Source organism: Crocuta crocuta, unplaced genomic scaffold (assembly GCF_008692635.1).
Source record: "Crocuta crocuta isolate KB4526 unplaced genomic scaffold, BGI_CrCroc_1.0 scaffold134, whole genome shotgun sequence".
NCBI lineage: Eukaryota > Metazoa > Chordata > Mammalia > Carnivora > Hyaenidae > Crocuta > Crocuta crocuta.
Window position 1 is genome coordinate 2,761,307 of NW_027530183.1, and position 23,059 is coordinate 2,784,365.

At 39.7% G+C, this 23,059-nt stretch overlaps 1 protein-coding gene across 1 annotated transcript in view; it reads left to right on the top strand.

Moving 5' to 3' along the window:
- The first annotated feature begins 3,985 nt into the window (after positions 1-3,985).
- SPARCL1 (SPARC like 1) overlaps positions 3,986-23,059 on the top strand; it is a 47,356-nt gene continuing 28,282 nt past the window's right edge. The window contains exon 1 of the mRNA XM_077765131.1: positions 3,986-4,326. The gene's annotated coding sequence lies outside the window, so the exon portion shown is untranslated. The remainder of the gene's footprint in view (positions 4,327-23,059) is intronic.

Here is a 23,059-nt window from a genome sequence, read left to right on the forward strand (position 1 = left end):
CCAAATAGAGAGTATGAATAAGCCCATAGAAGACCCAGGCTGGGAAAGGATGGTTAGAGTAAAGTCCTGCAAGAACCCAGGGTCAGAAATTGACCCAGTAGGTTGATGACCAAGACAGAGCTGAGAGATCTGAAATGGTTCAGGGCCAGGATATGCTGGTACTGCTGGCAGGTGGAGGAATGTCACAAAAAGTCAATAGCTAAGCCAGAACTGAGAAATGAGTATGGGTCCCATAAGTAAAACCTACAGAGAATTAAATATAAAGGTATGAAAGATAATGTGGTGTTATGGACTAAATTATGTCCGTATGTTGAAGCCCTAAACTTTAATGTGACTGGATTTGGAAATAAAGCCTTTAAAGAGGTAATTCAGGTTAAATGAGGTTTTAAGAGTGGAGTTCTAATATAATATGACTGGTATCCTTATTTATTGGGGGTTGGTGCAGAAAGAGAGGGAGAGAATTCCAAGCTGTCAGTGTGGAGCCTAATGTGGAGCTTGATCCCACAAACCGTGAGACCATTACCTGAGCCAAAATCAAAAGTCAGATGCTTAACCAACTGGGCCACCCAGGCACCCCTGGTGTCCTTTTAAAATGAGGAAGAGTCACCAGGATTGTGTGAGCATAGAGAAAAATCCCTGTGAGGACACAGCAAGAAGATAGCCATCTATAAGCCAGAGAGAAGCCTCAGGAGAAACCAACCCAGCGAGCACCTTGATCTTGGACTTTCAGCCTCCAGAATTGTGAGAAAATAAATTTCTCTTAGGTAAGTAAGCCACCCCAGTCTGTGCCATTTTGTTATGATAGCCCTAGCAAACTAATACATGGCATATCAAGGAGAAAAGTCCTACAGGCCAGGTCCTGGACAAGATAATTATTGAAACTCTGCTTTCACTGCACCTTTCCTTCATTCATACTCACTTCCTACCTGGAGCTATCTACTATTCCAAGGGAATCATGACACTAAGTGTATGTCTTATATCTTAGACTCCTGATAGTCACGAACTCTATTTTTCTCACATCACCCAGAGACTAAAAAGGCGTATTCAGTGCTTAAGGATTGATTAATGTGTTCTCTGTTTACCTAAATCAGAGGTTCTTAACTTCATGGAACCCCTGAGTGAGGGAGTAATTCATAAACGGACTTTAGGAGCTTGCCCACAGCTTTTGTCAGATTCTCAAAAGGAATCTTAGCACACCAGGGTTAAAAAAAATACTTCAGTTTTGATATTGACTTCTGTTAGACCCTTTTGACTGATGCTGATGTTATGTGGGTCAGTTCATATGCAGTAATGTAATAAGCTCTTTATTTTTCAAAATTCTCCAATCACAGTCAGGCACTGGGTAAGTTTCTATGGGTTTTGTTTTGTTGTTTTGTTTTGTTTGGGAGGCACAGGGGCAGAGAGAGAGGGAGACAGGGAACCCCAAGCAGACTTCACACTACCAGTGCAGAGTCTAATGTAGAGCTCAGACTCACACACCGTAAGACCAAGACCTGAACCAAAATCAAGAGTCGGATGCTTAACAGACTGAGCCACCCAGCACCCCAAGATGCTGGGTGAGTTTCTAAATCAGATGTACAGCTCCATCTGTTAGGTGGATATTATAGGTTTATTGTCTTCAGCTTCATGCGCTGTAACCTATTTTAGAAACAACAGCCTTAGAAACAATAAGAGTTTGGATATCTGCCCATGAACATTCCTAAAATAAAGCCATACTTAAAAGACATTGTAAATTCAAGGTTTTTTTTTATTTAAAAAAAATAATACTCTGTTAGCTAGTTATAAGAAACACAGGGGCGCATGGGTGGCTTAGTCGGTTAAGCGTCCGACTTTCGCTTAGGTCATGATCTCGNCATATTTACATTTAAGAGATAAATCACATATTTTCATTTAAGAGATAAATCTAGTTTGCTTTAACCTAATTATTTTTATGTTAATATAGACTTCTTTAAGAAATTTCACTTTGGTCACTTCATAGATGTGTAAAATATCAATTTTAGGATTAGAAAAAGTATTTTTGTTGGTCAAATTTTTTTCCATCGTTCTCCAGCTCAAACTTCCCCTACATTCTCAACTGATGTAATTACCTGAAATCAATCTCCTAAAGCAACCTCCAATAAATAGGGAATATGATTAGAATAAGAAGTCAATAGTTTGTGTCCCAGAGAAAATTTCCACAGCCAAACGAAGCAGAATCTTCAGAAACGCTTGTCCAACATGCCCTGCAACAGTGCCACATCCATGGCCCTCGAGAGCTGTTGGAAAAATGGTGCCTGTGTCTCCTCCACTTCTTAGACCCAGATGTGCCCGGAGGCGGAGAGGCAAAGTCGAACACAGCCCACTCCTTTGATCCTGCCTCTGAGGAGACCGCCCACACCCTAGACCTTGGCTAAGGAAAAACATCCTATTGTCTGAGGCAAAAGGACATCACGTCATTTCATCCTGTGCCTGCAAAGGCCGTTGGGAACAAGGAATCCTGATTGTAGAGTCGTGAGACACTTCCCAGCTGCGCAGTGACTTGTTTTCGGTTCCTGGGCAAATTGCCCAGTTTTCTCTGCTTCCAAATTTCCCCAACTGCAAAACAGAGATAATTACTGTTACCTTTCTCTTGTGGTGTTCTGACAAATAAATAGGGCAAATGTTCCTAAAGTGGCTGGAGACAGTTGTCGAAGGACATATTTACCTACAATTGTAGGTGGGGTGTTTGTCAAGTTTTGTTGTCATCGTTTTGCTTCCAGCCTGACTTTGGCATAAATGTAGTAAATCTAAATTAAATTATAACCATTCATTTAAAGTTAATGGAGCATTTACCGTCTGCAAAGCACTGTGCCAGGCAGAAGGAGCACATATCTACCCTCAGGGAACTCACAGCTCACTCAGAAGGAGGTATCATAGCCTGTAGTTTGAGTAACACAAGCATAGCAATTGGCCAAGGTAGCTGGGTTGGAATCCCACTCTGTAACTTACAAGCTGGAGACTCTGGAAAAATCACTCAGTTTTATTAAGCCTAGGTTTCCTCTACAAACCACAATAGCTAACATCTGAGTGTCTGCTGGGTGGCAGGAGGTGTTCTGTGCATTTGTATTTACCTAAAACAGAACAACTGCCTGAGGTAGATATTATTCTCATCCCCATATGTGTATCCCCATCTTATAGTTAAGGATACTGAAGCCTCCAGAGCTTACATAATTTGTCCCAGGTCATACAGCTGGGAAGTGGTGAAGCCAAGATGTAAACTCAAGCTGCGTGGCCTCAAAGCATGCAGAATTTACCACTTAATTACTATACCACCCTCAAATGGGAGCATAGTTATACTCACCTCATATAAACGTGTGAGGCTCAACTGAAATAATGCATAGAAAACTGTTAGCACAGTGTCTGACACGTAATAAATGTACAGTAAGTGTGGAAGTAGTAGTAGAACAGATTAGACACTTACATAAATAACCAGAATGGCAAGTCAAAAATACACGTGTAACACCAGTCTATTTCATGAGAATATTTCTTATAGATCAGTCATTACANAGCCACCCTGTTTCTGAACTGGCATACAAGTGATCTATAATATGAATGAGTGATGCTTCATATGTACGTATCTTCCTAAAGGTCATTTAAAGAAAGTTTAAAGTATCTGAAGTACCCTGCTATGATTAAAATTGATACTGTACTCATGAGAACAGTTTCCAATTAGACAATTTAAAAATGCATCTGCTGCAATTCTTCTTCTCCCCTTCCTTAACCCCCACCCCCACCCCCAATTTCCTTTAAGAAGAAACAACAGCAGAGTTTCTTTTCAAAGTCTTAAAATAAAAAATCCCCAAAAAAGGGATCCTGCTTGCTTTTAGAGTTGTTTGAAAAAGGGGGAAAAAAATGCGTGAGGAGCCACGTGCTTCTGTTCTGGCCAAGTTATTAGCTTCTGAGAACAAGAGCTTGAGGGGAGGACTCTTAACCCCCTAGTCTCTCTGGCAGAATGAGCTCTTCCCCTGTTGGCTTGCACTGCCTGGGAAGCTCCTCGCGCCCTCAGAGAGGCCAGCCTGCCGGAGAACTGCAGGAATCTGCAACAAAAACGATGACAGCCTGAAATACCCCCAGTGCCAACCTCCACATTTGTCTGTCACCTCAGACCCTGACTAGTTGACAGAGCAGCAGAATTTCAACTCCAACAGACTCGAATGTGTGTCTGGGCAGAGAAGCAGAGCTAATGAGGGAAGAGATTTTTTAAAGAGTATTGGGTATTTGTCAAAGTTTTATTTCCTGGCTGTGTGCAAAGAGAAGATTCAACTTCAATTTTGTATCAAGGCTCTGGGTCCAGCCACCTACCTGAAGGTAAATTTTAATAAGTTTACTGTATCCTCTAATTGCATTTGTTATACTACTCTGCATGATCTGGTGAAGATGTCTAATATTTTTTTTCCTAGTACAAAGCCATTTATTTACAAAAAAAATTGTGTGATTTACAGAAAAGCTACTTACTAAGAAATTTTAACTCTTGTATTCATGTTTCCTTTTCTTTTTCAAGATTATATAGAAAGTAGTAATAAATGGTGATTTTAATGAAGACCAAGAACACAAATGTAGAACTATTGTTGGCTATATTAGCATTCGGATCTTGGTGAAGTCTGAATCCGGAAATGTGTTTTATAGAAATATTTTACTAAGTATATTTAGTAAATCATAAGGGAAGTAATTTAAAAAAAGAACTTTCAAATCAAAGTAATATGTATATTTTCCATGTTAAAGTATCTGAAATTATTTCATCACCAGCACTGTCTCAGTCTGTACCTACCAACAATACAGACATGGAACATTTTGTTTTTCCGAAAGGTAGGAAAGTTCTACACTACTATAATCTTCTTTTATTATTTTTCAGTTATTATGACTATTATTCCTTTCCTAATTCCCTTTTATACTTTTATGACTAATTGTCTCTTGTCTCCCTCCATAGTTTTTAAGATTCACATGCATAAAATTTCTCTAATTCCTAATGATGTCTTACTTGGGGAGGGAAGGAGGAGGAAAGAAAACCAAAATGCTAAGGAGACTGTGGCAACTCCTACATCGTAAGGTATAGGCTCTACTAGAATAAAACAGTAATGCAAGTCATGCTCACTCATTCTTCCTAGGTATTGGAGGTCCCCCTGCAGGAGAAAACCATCCTTTCAACTATAGATCGATACTGTTGATAGTATAACCAAGATGTACTGGGGAAAGAGTATCTCTTTTGCACTGCCTTTAATCTGCAAAGAGGTTAAATATGTCACCTTGGCATTGTGTCTGAGCTTTCCTCTGGCCCACAGCCTAAGTACACTGAATAGAAATGTTCACTCAATCCAACTTAGCAAAAATCTTTTTAATAAATTCTCCCATGTCTCTTGGATATCAACTTTTTTTCAGCTCAGAGCTTCTTCATCTAAATTTTGATGGTAGTGACTATTGTTAACTATGACTATTTAAAAAAATGACACCCCTCTTAGGAAAGATTTAAGTTTATATTTCTGTTCATTCAACCAGATCTAGCAAAGAAGAGCAGTCCATTTCATCCACTTATCATCCAATCAACTAATGTGACTTTCCAAATTTTTAATGAATCTTGGCTTTTTTCTTTTATGGAACTTCTGTACAGCGATTTAGCAATTCCTGAGGTTTCCTCTCCAGGTCTTTTGGGATTCAGTCCCCAGTACTTTCTCATGTGCAGCTTCACTTCTCAACTACGTGAAAGTAAATAGTGATGACAGGAATGAAATGAACAGTGATGTTATCTAGACAACTCCAGAACATTATTCATTTCATTTCCTCTTGACTGATTATTATTTTTATTCCATTATTTGGTAACAGTACACAAACATTGCTATTTTATTTAACTTTAGCACACTGTCCAGAACATGTTGGGAATCTTTTTCTACAAAGAAGAACATAAACAACAGCTGTTAAAAAGACATCAGGTGGGGGTGCCTGAGTGGCTCAGTGGGTTAGGCGTCTGACTTTGGCTCAGGTCATGACCTCACAGTTTGTGGGTTCGAGCCCGCGGTTGGGCTCTGTGCTGACAGCTAGCTCAGAGCCTGGAGCCTGTTTTGGATTGTGTCTCCCTCTCTCTCTGACCTTCCCCTGTTCATGCTGTCTCTTTCTCTCTCTCAGAAATAAATAAAACATAAAGAAAAAATTATTTTAAGACATCAGGTTCCCTTTTCCTTTATATGTCCTTCTGGAACAGTCTTCAGTGAAGGTGAGAGGAGCCCCCATAAATCCAGGAGAAGTTCCCCAGTAGATCTGGCTGCTCAAGAGATGCCTAGCTAAGCTCAGGTCTGGTTCTACAGGGCCCACAGGGCATCTTCTGCCAATGGCTGAGCTTGCACTGGTTGTGCCACTTGGGCCTGGTTTTTGTTTTGGGCATCAAAAAATGGACAGAAGTCTGGGGAACAGAGTGTGTGGTCTCAAATAATTGTAGGGAGATGGTGTAATAAAGTAAGACTGTGAGCTCAGGAAACATACGGACCTGGTTTATATCTGAGCTTTACCAGGCTCTATGACTTTGGGCAAATGAGTTGTTGAGCCTCAGTCCCCTCATCTGTGGAAATGAAGATCACAAAATTAGCTGCCATTTCATAGATTTGTTGTTATAATTAAGAAAACAGCTATGCCTGGTACATATGAAGCAATCAATTAATCATAGCTAATAATGAAAACACCACCCTACCTAGGTGTCCCAACTAGAACTCTGTAAGAAGGGAATTCACTCTCCAGTTTTCTTAGCTTACCCATCTATTAAGCAAGCTGTAATAATAATACCCACAAATGCAGTTGTTGTAGGAGTTAAATGAAATGTCTTAAAATATGAAGTATAGCACCTAACAGAGTGGCACAGCGTGAGAAAGTGTTTGGTTTTGCTCTTGAAATGATTTTTCTGATAACAAAATTGGGGATGGAGGAGGAGATATTCTTTGAAATGTCTTTTTTTTAACTAAGGGAATGGAAAAATAAATCTGACTCTACTGTACTCCCCTGGGGGCCCTCAACGCAAAGTATTTATTACTGTGAGTCTTTACTGCTTCATCAATTAGTTGCTTCTTAATGGCCAAGTCAAACGAAACCAAAGGGAGTTTTCTGTTTCAAATTGCCATTAAGAGAGTGAGATGAAATGCTGGTTTGCAGTCAGTTCTGTTTTATTGGCCTAGTTGGACAGGGAAGAAGGCCCCCAACATTTCTCCTTTCTTACCTTTTCTAAAGGCAAGAATAGGGGTTTTGACTTGCTCCGGGGGTATTTTTTCCTTTCTAACTGAAATTCAAACGAAAGGGTTTGGGTTTTGTTTTTTGTTTTTGTAAACCTCTCCCCCTGTGCTCCTAGCATTGAAATGTCAGCTGCTTTTTCTGGCTACATGTAGCAGGAGCAGCCTGTCGTCATAGCGATGAAAGGGTATAGAGAGACTCGAGTTTCATGACCCACTCTGTGAAATAACTCTTAGTCTGCTCGAAAATCCTTCTTTAGAAATGAAGTCTCCAGTCTTGGCTTGTTTCCTTCCTATTATGCAACCAACTTATGTACACCAATTGCAGTAGCTAAATGTTTTCTTTAAAGATTCAATGAATAGGTGTTAAGAAAATGAGCAAGAAAGCTACTAAAACAGTGACCAGTTTACTCTGGAGTTCAGGGGGGAAACACCTGGGAAGGCAAAGGAAGAAAGATGGAAATAACCTCACTTCATAGCACCTACTGCACACCCCAGAATAAATCCATTTTCTGAGTTCCCCCCAGCTCCTCCCATCTTCACAATGAACCACAGTAGAGTGGTTATCTAGGGGAATTCTGGGGCAGGCTACCAGGACTCATATCCTGGCACTCTCTAGTGTTTTACCTTATCCACTCTGCCTCTGTCTTCTCATCTGTAAAACAGAGATAGTAATAGTCATAAAACTGTTGTGGAGATTGAATGAGATGGCGTGTGGAAGGCTCTCATTACAGAATCTGACCAGTGGTCAAGGTTAGCTGTTAGGCTTGCCAGGCTTCAATATCCCTTATTCGTTAAACGGGGGTAACAGCCCATTCATAAGATTGTGGTCAGATTAACTGAAATGATGGGTGTAAATGCTCAATAAGTAGCAGTTCTTTTGATATTTGTCATCACTATGTCCAACGTTGACGGAAATAGCTTGTTTTTGTTGTTGTTGTTGTTGTTGTTGTTTTTAAGAGAGAGCACAAGCAAAGTAGAGGGGCAGAGAGATGCGAGAGAGGGCAGGCTCTGCTCCCTGCTCAGCATGGAGACCAGTGCAGGACTTGATCCCAAGACCATGAGCTGAATGAAATCTAGGGTCAGACACTCAACCAGCTGAGCCACCCAGGCACCCCGGGGCTAGAGTTTTTGAACTAGGAATTTCCCAATGAGTAAACTGTAATGAATATAGATGCCAGAATTATCGTTGTATAAATGTGAACCGTTGAATTTCTAAAGAGAAAAAAAAGAAGGGTTAAGATTTTCATCTTGATTAACAGCAGAGTAAAAGTGTGTCAAAACATCTTTTATTAAGATGCTTTACATTAAAATTTCTGTTTTAGTCTCTCCAGTGTTTTCTTGGCCATGCAATTATGTAAATAAGTAATTTTATGTCTCAAACAACTCATGTATTTCAATGTTCTATACCATAAGAAATGCCAGAGGTGCTGCAGGAGTGAATAGAGAAGGGCTGTGCTCTAGTGGCACTTACTGTGTAGTGAGGGAGACTGTCATTTTAAACAAATCATCACATTAATAAAAAGTGCTTACTCCCAAACATAAGGTGACCTTGAATACAAAGCCATCTTTATTTTTCTAATGAAAAGATTTTCAGCCAAAGTCCTTGGCCAACCTAAATGCACAAATGGATAGTATATTGTAATATGTACTTAAGATGCCCAAGATCGACTCACTGAATCCACTCTGTAATTATCTAATACAGACGAGTGTATCGTCAGTCCTCTGTAAGTTGTTTATAACACACTTCTTAAAAATCTGTGGATGCTGCAAATTGGATCCCCAAGCATAAATTCTCACTCTATTTATTACTTCATTGCTTTTCCCAGCCCTCTTTCAAGGGCTTATTTGAAAACACTTAAGTTTGTAAAGTGTGGTTTTCTAAAACTGTGCAATTCTAACACGGTAATGAAATCATACCTCAAGAATAATTACTAAATCTGCTTTAAATATCTTTATCTCCTTTTTTCTGTCAAGATGACCATGTTAAGCATGACAAAAATAAGCATTGCTTGAGATCATTTCAGGCTGTTTTCCTGAAGTGGTACTTTGATGTTCAAAATGAAGTCATTGAGACAGTGGTCTTTAATGTGAGAGATCTCAGAAGCACTAAAATATACTGTGAATCCCTCTTTTTTATAGCATGATTTGGGGAGATGAAAAAGTCACAGTATATTTGAATTTGTATTGTATATAATTATCTGCTGAAGTAAGCGTTAAGAGGGTAAAACACCTTTGTTCTAAGAAAGTATGTTTAAGGAGTCTGACTTCTGCTGAAGGTCAGTGATGGCTTTCCTTGACCTGAAGGCTAAACAGACGTTACTCCGTGGTGCCTCTGAGTGTGCGTGTGTGTGTGTGTGTGTGTGTGTGGTCATTGGGGTGAGTGGGTGCTGGCAAGAGAATTCTAAGAGTGTGACACCTTGTGCAAAGACCCTGTAGCAGGTGAGATCATGGTTTACTTGAGGAACACAGAGAAGGCCAGCTCCTCTGAGAGCAAAGAGCAGAGCAATGGGAGATGCAAATCCTAAGCAACTCCCCACAATGCCCTCTTCCCTGAGTACTAAGCATTTTTATTATCTGCTTGATTCATATTTAATGTCTCTTGTCGAATTCTGGTTGGACTCTGCCCCAACTGACATAAACCATGTTTATCCCTCACTCGGCCCCACATAATTGTAGTAGGTTTGGTTAGGAAGGATGACGGCCAGTTGAAGGTCAGAGCTCCAGAAAATCTGTGCCATTCACAGAGCTGGGACAACTTGATGTCAGATGGTGACTCAGCAGAGAACTCAAAATAGAAGAGCATCTTTTTCAGTCCTTCAGATGACTTTAATGTCAAGCTACAGAGCTCTCCCAAGAGACTCATTAATACTTTAAAAGCCCTAAAGCATCACTTTTAACTCTGGATCAGGTAACAATATGTATATGTTAGCCAAAATGTGACTAAAGGGTTTGCTCTCTAATAACAAAAGCTTTGGCTATCATGTAAGGACAAGGTGAAGGAAAATGATCTGTTTGAGACTGATTATGAAATAACCATGATAATAATTTTTTTTAGTACATTTCCTTGAAAGGAAATTTTTCCACAGTTATAATAATTACTAAAAATAGCAGCCTACAGGCTTCCTCTGATATAAATGAATTCAACAGAAGATATATCTAGCCTTATTTAAAAGCATGGATGCACATACTCTAAGAAATGCTACACCAATAATAAAAAGAAAAATAGGGAAAACAGTCAATGCAAAGCTTTCTTTTTTCTAGGGTATATGGTGTGTCTTTCTCAGTTTGTTGGACTTTAGACAAGGTAAGATGAACAGATCAAGTAATCATAATCTGCCTTGAAAACCAAAAGTGTTGAAGCATTTGTTTAGTTTCCTTGGCCTAGAAGGAAAGGAGGAAGGCTTGTAAGTTTGGCTGGGGCTGCCTATGAAGGAGCCAACATCTAGGGAGAAAGGGGTCAGTTCAGCTGCTGGTAACTCCAGGCAACAAGAGGGAAGTTCAAACAATAACTCCTGGCACTCACATTTCCAAGGAGTCATTTACATAGCCAATAGAAGAGATAGAAAAGAATGGACTCTGAGCCTGTTCTTCCCTTTAGAGGGATGGATAGCTGTTTACACTAGTTCAGTGGTCAGAGAGCTTGTTAATGCTTAAGAGAAAAAAGAAGAGAAAGGAGATAAAAAGAGAAAAGAGGTAGTGGCACAAGAAGTGTCTGGGGGAGATAGATGGTTACAGTAGGTAGATTTAAGCAGCAAGACAGCAGCAGAACTTCAAAAAGATTTATCTTTTTAAGTTTAAATTTAAATTATACCTTTAAACTAATTAATTTATTTAATGTTCTAAAAAACTATAGAAACTGAAAAGAAATCAGATACAAAAGTCTACTCTGACCCAATCTTATTTGAATTTAAACTTCTAGAAAATATCCCAGAAACTGAAATGCAACCAATTACAGATAAGAACGCAAAATGAATCAGAGTACCCAAAATATATTCTGGTAAATTTGTGTAAGTTCACTCCTAAATTGAGATGGAGAAAGATATTCTAGGGAGTGCCAGACTTTAGGTGCCCTTCCCTTCTCCAGGAGATAGAAATTGCAGGACATCAAAAGATAGACCAAGAGTCATAGGGTTCCATCAGAAATGGTCCACACCAAATGCGGTGTCCAAGCAATATTTACCTATCACATGCACTGCTTTCCACCCTCCATCTAGAGGACCAAACACTGGTCTTAGAGGCCAGAGGGACTTCGCTCCATCCATCAGTCTGGGGGTAGATGACACACACGGCCTATTTTGCCTGTGCCTTTTAGTCCAATCCTTTCGGGCTTAGCTGGGCTACCTTCCCAGCTAGAGGAAAGGATAACCAGACCCTTTTCCTTGTTTTTCCAGGGAGGGAGCTTGTAGACCTGCTGAGAAATCTAATTACAACCTCCTTTCATGGTAAAATCCAATTACAACCTCTCCCATGGTGAAAGCCAATCCTTTTGATACAAAAGGAAGCCAAACAAAGGGGCTTCAAGCAGTGGGTATGACTATGTTCTGCTCTCTCTTAGGCAACTATGCAGAAAGGTTGCAGTGACCTTCACTTGCTTGAGTAGGAGCAGTGGTCATAATTTATTACTACTCCCATTCTCATAAGAAGGAAAAATATTTTCATATCTGATGCTGAAGTTTCTGGGTATTTTCTCAAGCATCCATTAGTTGAGGAAATAAAATTTGGAGCCTCTCTCCAGACACGTTTTTGATTCAGTGATGGGGTTTTGCAGTGATGAGAGTCCAGAACCGATAGCCAAGAAAGAATTCTTGAGACATCTTTGGTGCAAAAAGGTGATTTTATTAAAGCACAGGGACAGGACCCGTGGGCAGAAAGAGCTGCACTGGGGTTGTAAAGGAGTGACGGGTTATATATTATGGAATTGGGGAGGTAAAGGCAAAAGGGAGGCCTCCAGAGGGACTTCATAAGCTAAAGAGATACCTGAGGCCTTGTTGTTGTCAAGCTCAGGTTGTTTTTCCCTCTAGTAAGACATTAAGATTAACACAGTAGGGGCTTCCTGGGGAAATGTCATACTCTGTATTTGCCTCAAGTATTTGTGAATGGGCTGCAGGTTATGCGGAAATTTCATTTTACCTGCCAATTCCTTCTTGCCTTTGTTCCCCACATTGCTATGGAGGGGCGGGTGATATAAGGGGCTCCAGGAAACTGAGTCTATAGGTTTTCTTATAATTTACTAAGATATTTGTAAACTGATAGAGACTCCTGTCCTGCATGACTGTGACCTCTATCAATTTACCATTGGTATTCTTTCCCTTTCCTTTGTCCTTGGGCAGCCAGGAGTGCGTGAAGAATGCAGCATACATCTCATGGGGGAAGGGGGGAGGAGGAGTTGGTGGTAGCTTGTGCTTTGCTCTCAGCTTGCCTTATGGTCCCTCATCAGCAGCAAGATGACTTTTTTTTAATTGAATTTGGAGTATGTTAAAGAAACAACAACAACAAAAAAGTCATGAGTTATTTAATCTAATATCCTCCTATAATTTGTTCCTGACGTCTTTGGCCTCCTATGTCACACTTTCAGCCACCTGTTCACCTGAGGATAATGAGAAAATGAGAAACTGCAGTGCTGCTTAGAGAAGTGTCACCCCAAATTCCTGAAACCTGAATAAGATAAACAGAGACAGTTCTCAAAATAGTCATTTATGAAAATACATATTTTACGAGTACTGGCCTAAGTCTATAACTGCTGAAACAACAATCACTATAGTCACAGAATATGTATAAAATCCAGATTTTCAGCTTATCCAAAGAAAAAAAATGGGCAGTTTAGAAGGAGCATCCAGTTATCTGGTAGGTTTTTAATTAGATATATGTGGAGCAGTGGGTTTTTTTTTAACAGGATAAAGTTTTAACAGATAAAGTGCTACACCCACAAAGTTAATTCAAGTATATAAAGAAGCATAAAATCCACCATTTAAAGACTCTGAAATGCCTCCAAAAGCAAAACATTTTTACTCTACTTGATTTAACTTCAGGTACCTAATNTGAAAATGTCTAACTGGCTTTCAGACACATGTTTGCTTAGATCTTCATGCTCTCTTAGCCCACTGGATGATTTTTAACTCTCAAGCCATTAGTTCAGAGGGTTTCCTCAATTTTTCATTGGGAAACAAAGAACTTTGAGCTAACTCTAAATCAATGCAGCATTCTATTGGAATTCAGAAGAATCAAAACACAAATGCTGAACCCCAAATGTCTTCTTTCCCTCTCTTTTTCTTTCTTGATCCCCAATTTTAGCACATAATAGTAGCCTTCAAGGACCTCACAGTGGAGTGCAGGTTAAGCTCTTTCCAGGAAAACTTTTCAGTAATTTCCTAAAATATAGGTAGAGGATGATACTAGATGCTTTTGTTTTGGTACTTCCAGTGGTCTTGCATTTAGTAGCTTCTTAGATAGGTATGGGGGCAGGGGAGGAGCACAGCATTAGCTCACTGATAAAAACAGCTGATGATGTCTCCTTGTAATCAGAAACAATTTAAAGTGACTGGTTTCAAAAGTAAATATTTTCTTATATTTTGAAAAATACTCTGGGTAGGAACATAGAAGGTTACTATAGTCCGACCTCTGGATATGACTGACTGCTTTTCTTTCCCAAAAGGTGACAGACAAAAATCTAGCCTATGCTTACTATATGTTTCATTCTTTGTTGTTTTATTTTTCCCAAATCCTCTGTGTTTGGGGGTTGGCCACAGTGAGGCTTAAGGTTATAGTCATGGCTAGAGGTAGCTGACTCACCTCACACTTCACAGCATCTTTTTTTTTTTTTTAATGTTTTATTTATTTCTGAGAGAGAGAGCATGCGCAGGGGAGGATCAGAGAGAGGGAGACACAGAATCTGAAGCAGCTCCAGGCTCTGAGCTAGCTGCCAGCACAGAGCCCAATATGGGGCTCAAACCCATGAACCACAAGATCATGACCTGAGCCAAAGTCATGACCTGAGCCGAAGTCGGACGCTTAACCGACTGAGCCACCCAGGTGCCCCCACACAGCATCTTAATAACAGGGCTAATATCTCTAGAGATCTATAGCCTAGTTACTGAATGTGGTGTGCACATTTTAGTGCAATGAAACCAAAAATAGTCATTGTCCAAAAAGAATTAACAACAGATTCCCTTGTACAGTATTATTCATCCAAAATACAACTTTGTTTCAATTTGGCTAATTAGACTACTCTTGATTAGGCAAATTTCTATATGTCCTGGGATAACCACCCAAAAACAATGGTTTTAGAACAGTGTTTAAAGTGTTTAGTCAGACTGAACTAATGAGTTGGATTTCCTTCGGTATAGAAAAGACTGCATAATGGAGGGGAAAAGAACAGAGGGACTAACTTACTTTCTAAGGTTCCAGATCAATCCTGGTGTCAACATTCTAGAGATTGCATGAAAAGAAAAATGGGAGTCTAAAGTGAAAAAAAAAAACAAACATAAATACTCCCAGACCTAGCTGACCATATTTATTTCTAAAACTCTTTGATTCACCCTTCAAAATTTGTGATTTTACCAGTAAAATCATCTTTGCTGATCACATTTGAATACCTTGTAGTTTTGGGTCTCTCCAAAAATAACTGCTATGCTCCATTTAAAAAGAAAAACATGGGGATTCCTGGGGGATTCAGTTGGTTAAGTGTCCATACTGGGCATGAAGCCTACTGGACATGAAGCTTACTTAAAAAGTTAACAATAATAAAAATAAAGAAAAAGGAAAATATGTCCTGGCTAAGGCAATGTAGAGGAGGAAAAAGCTTTTCCTCACCCTCTTATATTCGGTGTTTGGGGCCTGCAAATTAAACTGACAAAAGACAGGTTAACAGGAGAAAAAAGTTTATTCATATGTACAGAGGAGCCAACAAAAGTAGCTGGCCCCTTAAGCAGGTAGAGTTTAAGGCTGTATAGCTAATTTAGTAGGAGAAAGGAAGGAATAGGGGAAGAAACAGCATCTGTGGGAAGGACAACAGATTTTTTTTAGGAAAGACAATCGTTTTTAGAACAAACCAGAGATAAGAGAGTTTGTGGAAATGTTTGTTTATACAAGTATAAGTGGCCACAAAACTCTCCTGGAGAGGAATTTGTGGTAGGTTTACTCTTGATCTGTCTCCCAGGAGCCCAAGCTGCCTGCAAGAGGGAATTTATGGCAGTGTCTCATTTCTCAGAAGTTTCTGCTGTGAGTCAGATAAAGGAAGCTCCAAGAAGGTTTCTTTCTGCATCTGTTTAATCTCAAATGCCCTCGACCTTGAATAATCTTCATACCAACATGAGGGTTCCAAGTGGGTCCCCACAGCAACTGTTGGACAGACTTGAAACAGGGCAGCACTGGGGAGCAGGAGGCAGCTTTGTTGGCAAAGGATCTGAAAATATCCAAGTCCATGAATCCTAAATTTTGAATCAAGTGTTGTTTGGTCAAGGTTTCAGCAAGGAAATGATAGATCCAGGCCAAAAAATTGAATTTGGGGATTTGATAGAATATATAAAGGGGTTACCAAGGTGTGGGCAGGGTATAGAGAAGCTGCAAGGGGTTCTAAGAACAGACTGATAAGAACTAAGCCTGTACATACCAAGGGAGGGAGCATTTTCTGCACCCAGATAGAAAATGCTGCATGGAGAGGGTCACTGAGAGGTGAGAGGGTCTACGACCTTCAGAGGAGGGACATAGTCACAGAGAGGGCACTGAGAAAATGTATAGCCTGATATTGCTCTCCTTCTTCCCCCAAATTTCTCCTGCAGTGCACTCCACTGGCTGTACCCAATAGAAACCATAAGGCAAGAAAACCTTGTAATGCCATTCACAGGCCCTGGGATAGCTCAGGTTGGAGAAGATTGGACAGTGGATATGGTATGGATCTGGAGGAACAAATGGAAGGTTTCTAGATTCAGGGGGAGGAAAATACTTTCCCAGTGTGGGAGAGGTAGAATTAACAGCTGTGGACCAGCTGTGTTCCCTCCTTGCTTGAATGAATCTTCTGGAACTTCCCCGTCTGAAGGCCTAAATATGCTTTGGTTCTTCACTCTATTTTCAAAGAACTCCTCAAACCTCAGCCATGAAATTCATTAGGGTTATTGTATCTGCTTCTTTCAGAGAAGGCAGGTAATGAATAACATTGCACCACTGGGACAAGCAATTTTTGTCCCTGTTTACTGTGTTGGCCCTCACCAAAGCACATGAGAGGCTTCAACCATGTGCTGAATCCTGGAGGGACCTCCCCTTGGAGTGAGTGCTTTCATTAGTGGTTCACACAAGAACTACTCATCAAAGCCCACCATTGTTACCCAGCAGATCCCAACACCATGAGAATGAGGCTACTTGGAACTGCTCTTAGGTATGATTTACTGTTTTTCTTAATCCTGGAAGAGAACTACCCCAGTGAATAGTTCTTGGTACATTCACAGAGCTGAAAGCACTTGAAATTCCTCTCCCAACTAGCAGAGCTTAACAACCAACTTACTCTATTAACAAAAGAGAGACATTTTCCATCGTCTCTCTTTTTATTTTATATTATGCTGGTAGAGTTTAACTAATAAGGGAAATTCAAATAAGAATAGTCAGAGCAGAAAATTAAGAACTGGCATTCAAGGGGAAAGACATTCCAGGGACTTAGGGAATAAAATAAATTACGGGTGCAGGTAGAGAAAAGAGCTGAAGGCAGGAAAAGAATTGGAGTAATATATCTGATCATATCATGGGCTAGGCTTCACAAGGTGAATTGTCATGCCATTAACAACATGAAGCAAACCATTCAGATGTTATTAAGTCCTGCAACACAGCAAATGCCCCAAGCCTTCAGGCAAGTCATACTCAGGAGGAGATTCAGAATTTGTGAACCAAAAGTTTACTGTATGTGTGGGGACTTCTTTTTTTAAATAGAAAAATCAAAATTAGGTACAGGACTTTGTAAGGAACCCATTCAAGTGAGGAGATCTAAGGTGTAAGCTTCTTAGCTTCATAGTATATCCACCTCTGGCCATAATACTGAAGAATCTATTACCCCAAATGATAGGTAAAAGGATGGGGACAGGAAAAAATAAAGGTAAATATGAGAAAACCCTGAATGCACCGAGAAAGAAGAATAAAAAGACATTAACCATAATATTATTTGGACAAAGAAAAACAAATATGGCCAAATAATTTCTCCCACTATACCACTCTCAGTAGCTCCAAAAGCAAGGCATTTTTACTATATTTCATTCAACTTCAGTTATATATATCATCTATATAATATGATAGGAACCAGAAGGATCATAGCCTGAGATTTACCAAAGTCAGAAAACTTAACCCTGGGGTACCTGGGTGCAGTAGGTTAAGCATCCAACTCTTGATTTCAGCTCAGGTCATTATCTCACAGTCGTGAGATCAAGTCCTATGATGGGCTCCATACTGGGCAAGGAACCTGCTTAAGATTCTCTCTTACTCTGCCCATTGCCAGCACACACTCTCTCTCTCTTAAAAAAATAAAATAAAAAAGACGACCTTGTTTATAGGTCAGTAAAAACCTGTAACCAATTTTAAGACAGCATGTTTGTAGGGCACCTGGTTGGCTCAAGTCAATGGAGTATGCAACTCTTGATCTTCGGGTTGTGAGTATGAGCCCCACATGTGACTGTAGAGATTACCTAAAAATAAAATCTTAAAAAAAAAAGATACCATGTTTGCTCAGATCTTCATGCTCTCTTAGCCTATTGGAATCATTTTTAACATAGGCAGTGATGGAAACTTTCAGAAGGACTGGCAAATGCCTGAAGAACAGAACAGAGCACTGCCTCCATGACCCCATCCTGTGCAGAGTTGTGAAATGAGACCCAGTGAGATTAGTGAGTGGTGAGTGATACAATCAGATGAGGAATCTGAGAGGAATGATGAAGAGATGTGGAAACATGGCTATCGCACAGCCTTGCCTAAGATAAGCCTGTGAGAGCCTCCAAATATAATTAAAGTAATCCTTCAATTACACATTATAGAAGAGGGAGAATGTACATTTCTCCTAAGCTGGAGAGAGAGAAATCTTTGAGAATGTCCCTGAAAAACAATTCCATCATCCATGACTCCTCATCCATGACTGGGCACGGTGGTCCAGAGCTCAGAAAGCTCTTATTGAATGGACATTCTGTGAGGTGGAGGTGAGGGGCGCCTGGGTGGCTTAGTCGGTTAAGCGTTCGACTTTTGCTTAGGTCATGATCTCGCGGTTCGTGGGTTCGAGCCCCCCGTTGGGCCCTGTGCTGCCAGCCCAGAGCCTGGAGCCTGTTTCGAAGTCTGTGACTCCCTCTCTCTCTGACCCTCCCCAGCTCACACTGTCTCTCTCTCTCTCTCTCCTAGAAATAAATGAAACATTAAAAAAAAAAAAATGAGGTGGAGGTGAGGCAACAGGTAGGAATACATGGATGGTTCATAGATGAAGTGCTTAGTGTAGTCCTGGCATATAGTAAAATCTAAAAAATAAAAGCTAGTTTATTATGTATTATGTATAACAGTCAATGATAAAAACCTTTTTCTATTTTTGTAATGTTTATTTTTGAGGGAGAGAAAGAGAGGAAAGAGAAAGAGAAAACAGAGGATGGGGCGGGGAGACACTGAATATGAAGCAGGTTCCAGGCTCTGAGCTGAAAGCACAAAGTGTGACATGGGGCTCAAACTCATGAACCACAAGATCATGACCTGAGCTGAAGTTGGACACTTAACCAACTGAGTCACCCAGGCACCCCAAAACCTACTTTTTTAGGGGCACCTGGGTGGCTCAGTTGGTTAAGCATCCGACTTCGGCCCAGGTCATGATCTCACAGTTCGTGGGTTTGAGCCCCGCATCAGGCTCTGTGCTCACAGCTAGCTCAGAGCCTGGAGCCTGTTTCAGATTCTGTGTCTCCCTCTCTCTCTGACCCTCCCCTGCTCATGCTATCTCTTTCTCTCTCTCTCTCTCTCTCTCTCAGAAATAAATAAACCATTAAAATTTTTTTTTAAAAACCTACTTCTTCAATAAAACTATATTTGGGTCAAGATAAGTGATGCTACACTACTAATGACTATACCTGAGTGCTATTTCATTCAAGATATTTAATATTCGAACTATGTATTGCTGCTCGCACACTTAGTGACTTAAAACACTAATGATTTCATAATGTTTCAAGCTTGTGTGGGTCTGGAGTTTGGGCAGGTCACTCACAGGTACTAAGCTAGCAAATGAGCTGCTCTAGAGGGTCCAAGGTGGCTCTGCTTACATGTGCTATGCCTTTGCAAAGACAGATGGAAAGCTGTAATCTACGGGCATCATTAAACAGTGTCTTTGGTGGAGTAAGTTTCTTACAAAGGAGATCAGTCCTCCCAAAGCAAATATTCCAAGAGATTTATGTCCAAATTCCAAAGCTGCTTATGAGCCAAACTCGAGTCCTCAAATATCATTTCTGCCTACCTCAATCATTTGGGCAAGTAACTAAAGCCAGTCCAGATTTGAGTAGAAGAGAATTAGATTGCACCTCTCGAGAGGAGGAGCAGCAAAGAATTCACAGACATCTTCACTGTAGTATGATGTTTATGTGTATTAAATAAGAAATGGTAGAAATGATCTTAAGACACCTACCCATGTAAGCTATTGACATTCATGAATAGAGTTAACATTCATGGAAGTTTGGTTCTTAATGAGGAGACCTGTTTCTGCCATGCCAAATGTTTCATCTGGATATTTGTTTCTATGGGCTGGTCAGTAGAACTTCAGGCATTTGAAATGTCGAATCCTATATTTCCCCCAGAAAGGCCATTCCTATAAAATGCAGTCTAGCTATCATGTTTTAAAATTCCTGAAAGTTTGGTAATGAGACACTCTGCTCCTAACAGAAGAAAAGGGCTTTCTTCAAAGTTCCTTATCATCTCTCATTTCTAACCTCTTCGCCCATGAAAAGAAACAGTGGTACAAAGGAAAGAAAGATAACACTTAAGAACTCTAAAGGAATGAGTTAAAGTCTCAGTGAAGCATTAATTATTGGAGTTATTAAGCCATTTTTGCCTCATGATTATTGTAAAAAAGATATATTTCATTTCATTTTTTACAGGTGAAATCATCAAATGACTATATGATCACATTTGAGTCTCAAAACAACCCTAGAAGGTAAATAGGAAAGATACTATAATTTTTTCTGCTTTGTAGATGAAGAAACCAGTGACTTGACTAAAAGTCTCTTGGCTGGCAAATTCAGTTCAGGTCTGGAACTTAGATTCCAGTTCTATACCAAAGTGTTCTTTCAGCCATGCCAATGTCTCTGAATAGACTCATTCATTTGGGCAAAATAGCGATCTAATTTCACATCAGCACTCCATATTTAAGTCTTCAAGACTAATAACTTTGTATTCAAAAATTTGTCTCATTTCTTCATTTTTCACCAAGTTTTATTTGCTTTTTTTTTTTTTTTTACAAAAAAGACATTCTGCATTTTGTAGAGAGTGCACACCAAATTTGAATGCCTCAAAATACATGACTTTTTACTTATCCAAGATTAAATGGTATTCATCGTACTTAGCAAGGACATCATGGATTTCATTTTCAAAGTACTTTGCAAGCATCAGCTAATTAAGCCTCCCTGTAGTCTTCAGTATGACAGTTATTTTCAAAATCTCTCATTTTCCAGGAAAGTTCTCTATTCTGTCTTATTTATACAAATCAGCACATTTGTTCAGTTCTTAAAATAAGCTGAAGGCTGTGAAATTATTTTGATCAGTGTGTGGCAAATACAATTAGTGCAGTGAGACAAAAATGCCCAGTGACTGGTCTAAGGACAAAGTAGGACACAACACAAGAACTCGAGGCCTCCTGCATTCTGAATGCCAGATTGTTCCACAAGGTCCAATCTTTAAACACTGTCATCTGCTTTAGAAGTGAAAATTTGAAGGGTGCCTGAGTGGCTCAATCTGTTGAGTGCTGACTGTTGATCTCAGGTTGTGAGTTCAAGCCCCACATTGGGCTCCACAATGGATGTGAAGCCTAGTTAAAAAAAAAAAAAAAGAAAATTTGAGGTGATTTCCAACTTCAGTCATTCTAAATGACACAGCCATATTCTCTCTTTAAATTTTGGGTTTTTTTAATTTCAGGATGGAAATAAACATGAGACCCTTAAAAATAGTTCCATCTTGGACAGTCAGTAATCAGGAATCATACAAGGAAACCTTGAGTTGACTGTCAAAAAAGTTGCACAATTGGCCGCCAGAGGTCATGTGACAAACTCTACACTTACTCCAAGTCTTATTATGTCTTCTCACAGCTATGCCAAGATTTTCAGCACTGTAGTAACCTCCTTTGGGCTAAGACCAATGTGAAAATACCTTTTACCTTAACCTTAGGAAGACATTAGTTCAGGAATATCCCTGTTTCCTAAGTATGGATTAGAAGCATATAGAAAATTAGAATTTAAATGTGTGTTATATAGGACAGTATTTTCATGAGTGAACTAAATGTAAACATGTTTGGAACTAGGTCTCCTGGGCAGTTTGAGATCACCAACGGGAAGAAGACATGGAACAATGGAAGGAAAAAGTAAAGGAACACTAAAGATTCATTTTCTTTATGTCATACTTAATAGAAGACATAAATGACTATAATGATAACATTGATGAGATACACAAAGCAGAGCAATGGAAATAATAATTATGTACATGTGTATGTTACTTCAGAGTTTGTGAAGAGCTTCTCCACCTCAGTGGCTCCCATTTTTTTTAAGTTTGTGTATTTATTTATTTAGAAAGAGAGCACAAGTGGGATAGGGGCAGAGAGAGAGGGAGAGAGAGAGAGTGAGAGAGAGAGAGAATTCCAAGTAGGCTCTGCACTGTCTGACATGGAGCTCAAACTCACAAACCTGTGAGATTATGACCAGAGCCAAAATCAAGAGTCAGATGCTTCTCTCCCTTTCCCCCACCATTTCTGCCCTTCTTCTCCCCCTTGTTCCTCCGTCAAGTTCCTCCTAATCCTCCTATACGTGCAAACATATGATATTTGTCCTTCTCTGCCTGACTTATTTCGCTCCATGAGAGACTCTTGAATGCTGACAAAAACTGAGGACTGATGGATGTGGGGGGAGGGGGGGATGGGCATGGAGGAGGACACTTGTGGGGATGAGCACTGAGTGTTATGTGGAAACTAATTTGACAATAAACTATTAAAAAAAATGAATAAACATTAAAAGAAACTAAAAAAAAAAAAAAAGTCAGATGCTTAACCGACGAGCCACCCAGGTGCCCCCTAATGGCTCCCTTTGACATTGCAAAGAATTGTTATTTTCATTCTATACATGGAGTTGGAGATATTAAGTAATTTGTTTAAAGTAGTATTTATACTTGGCAGAGCCAGGGCCCAAAGCCAGAATCTCTGATTTCTTATCTGCAATCTGTTCTGTAGTCATGTCAGAATCTTGGATTCAGAGTCCAAAGCATTGCATTCTAATCCTTGTTCATTTCCTTTTTTTTCAATTTTTATTTAAATTCTAATTAACATATATGGTAAAATTGGTGTCAGGTGTAGAATTTAGTGATTAATCACTTACATGTAACACCCCAGTCCTCATCACAACAGGTACCCTCCTTAGTACCCATCACCCATTTAGTCCAGCCCCCATCCACCTCCACACATCAACCCTATTTGTTCCCTAGAGTTAAGAATCTCTTCTGGTTTGCTTCTTTCTATTTTGCCCACTCCCCCCATGTTCATCTGTTTTGTTTCTTAAATTCCACATAAATGAAATCATAGTATTTCTCTTTCTCTGACTGACTTCACTTAACATGATATACTCTAGCTCCATCCACATCATTGCAAA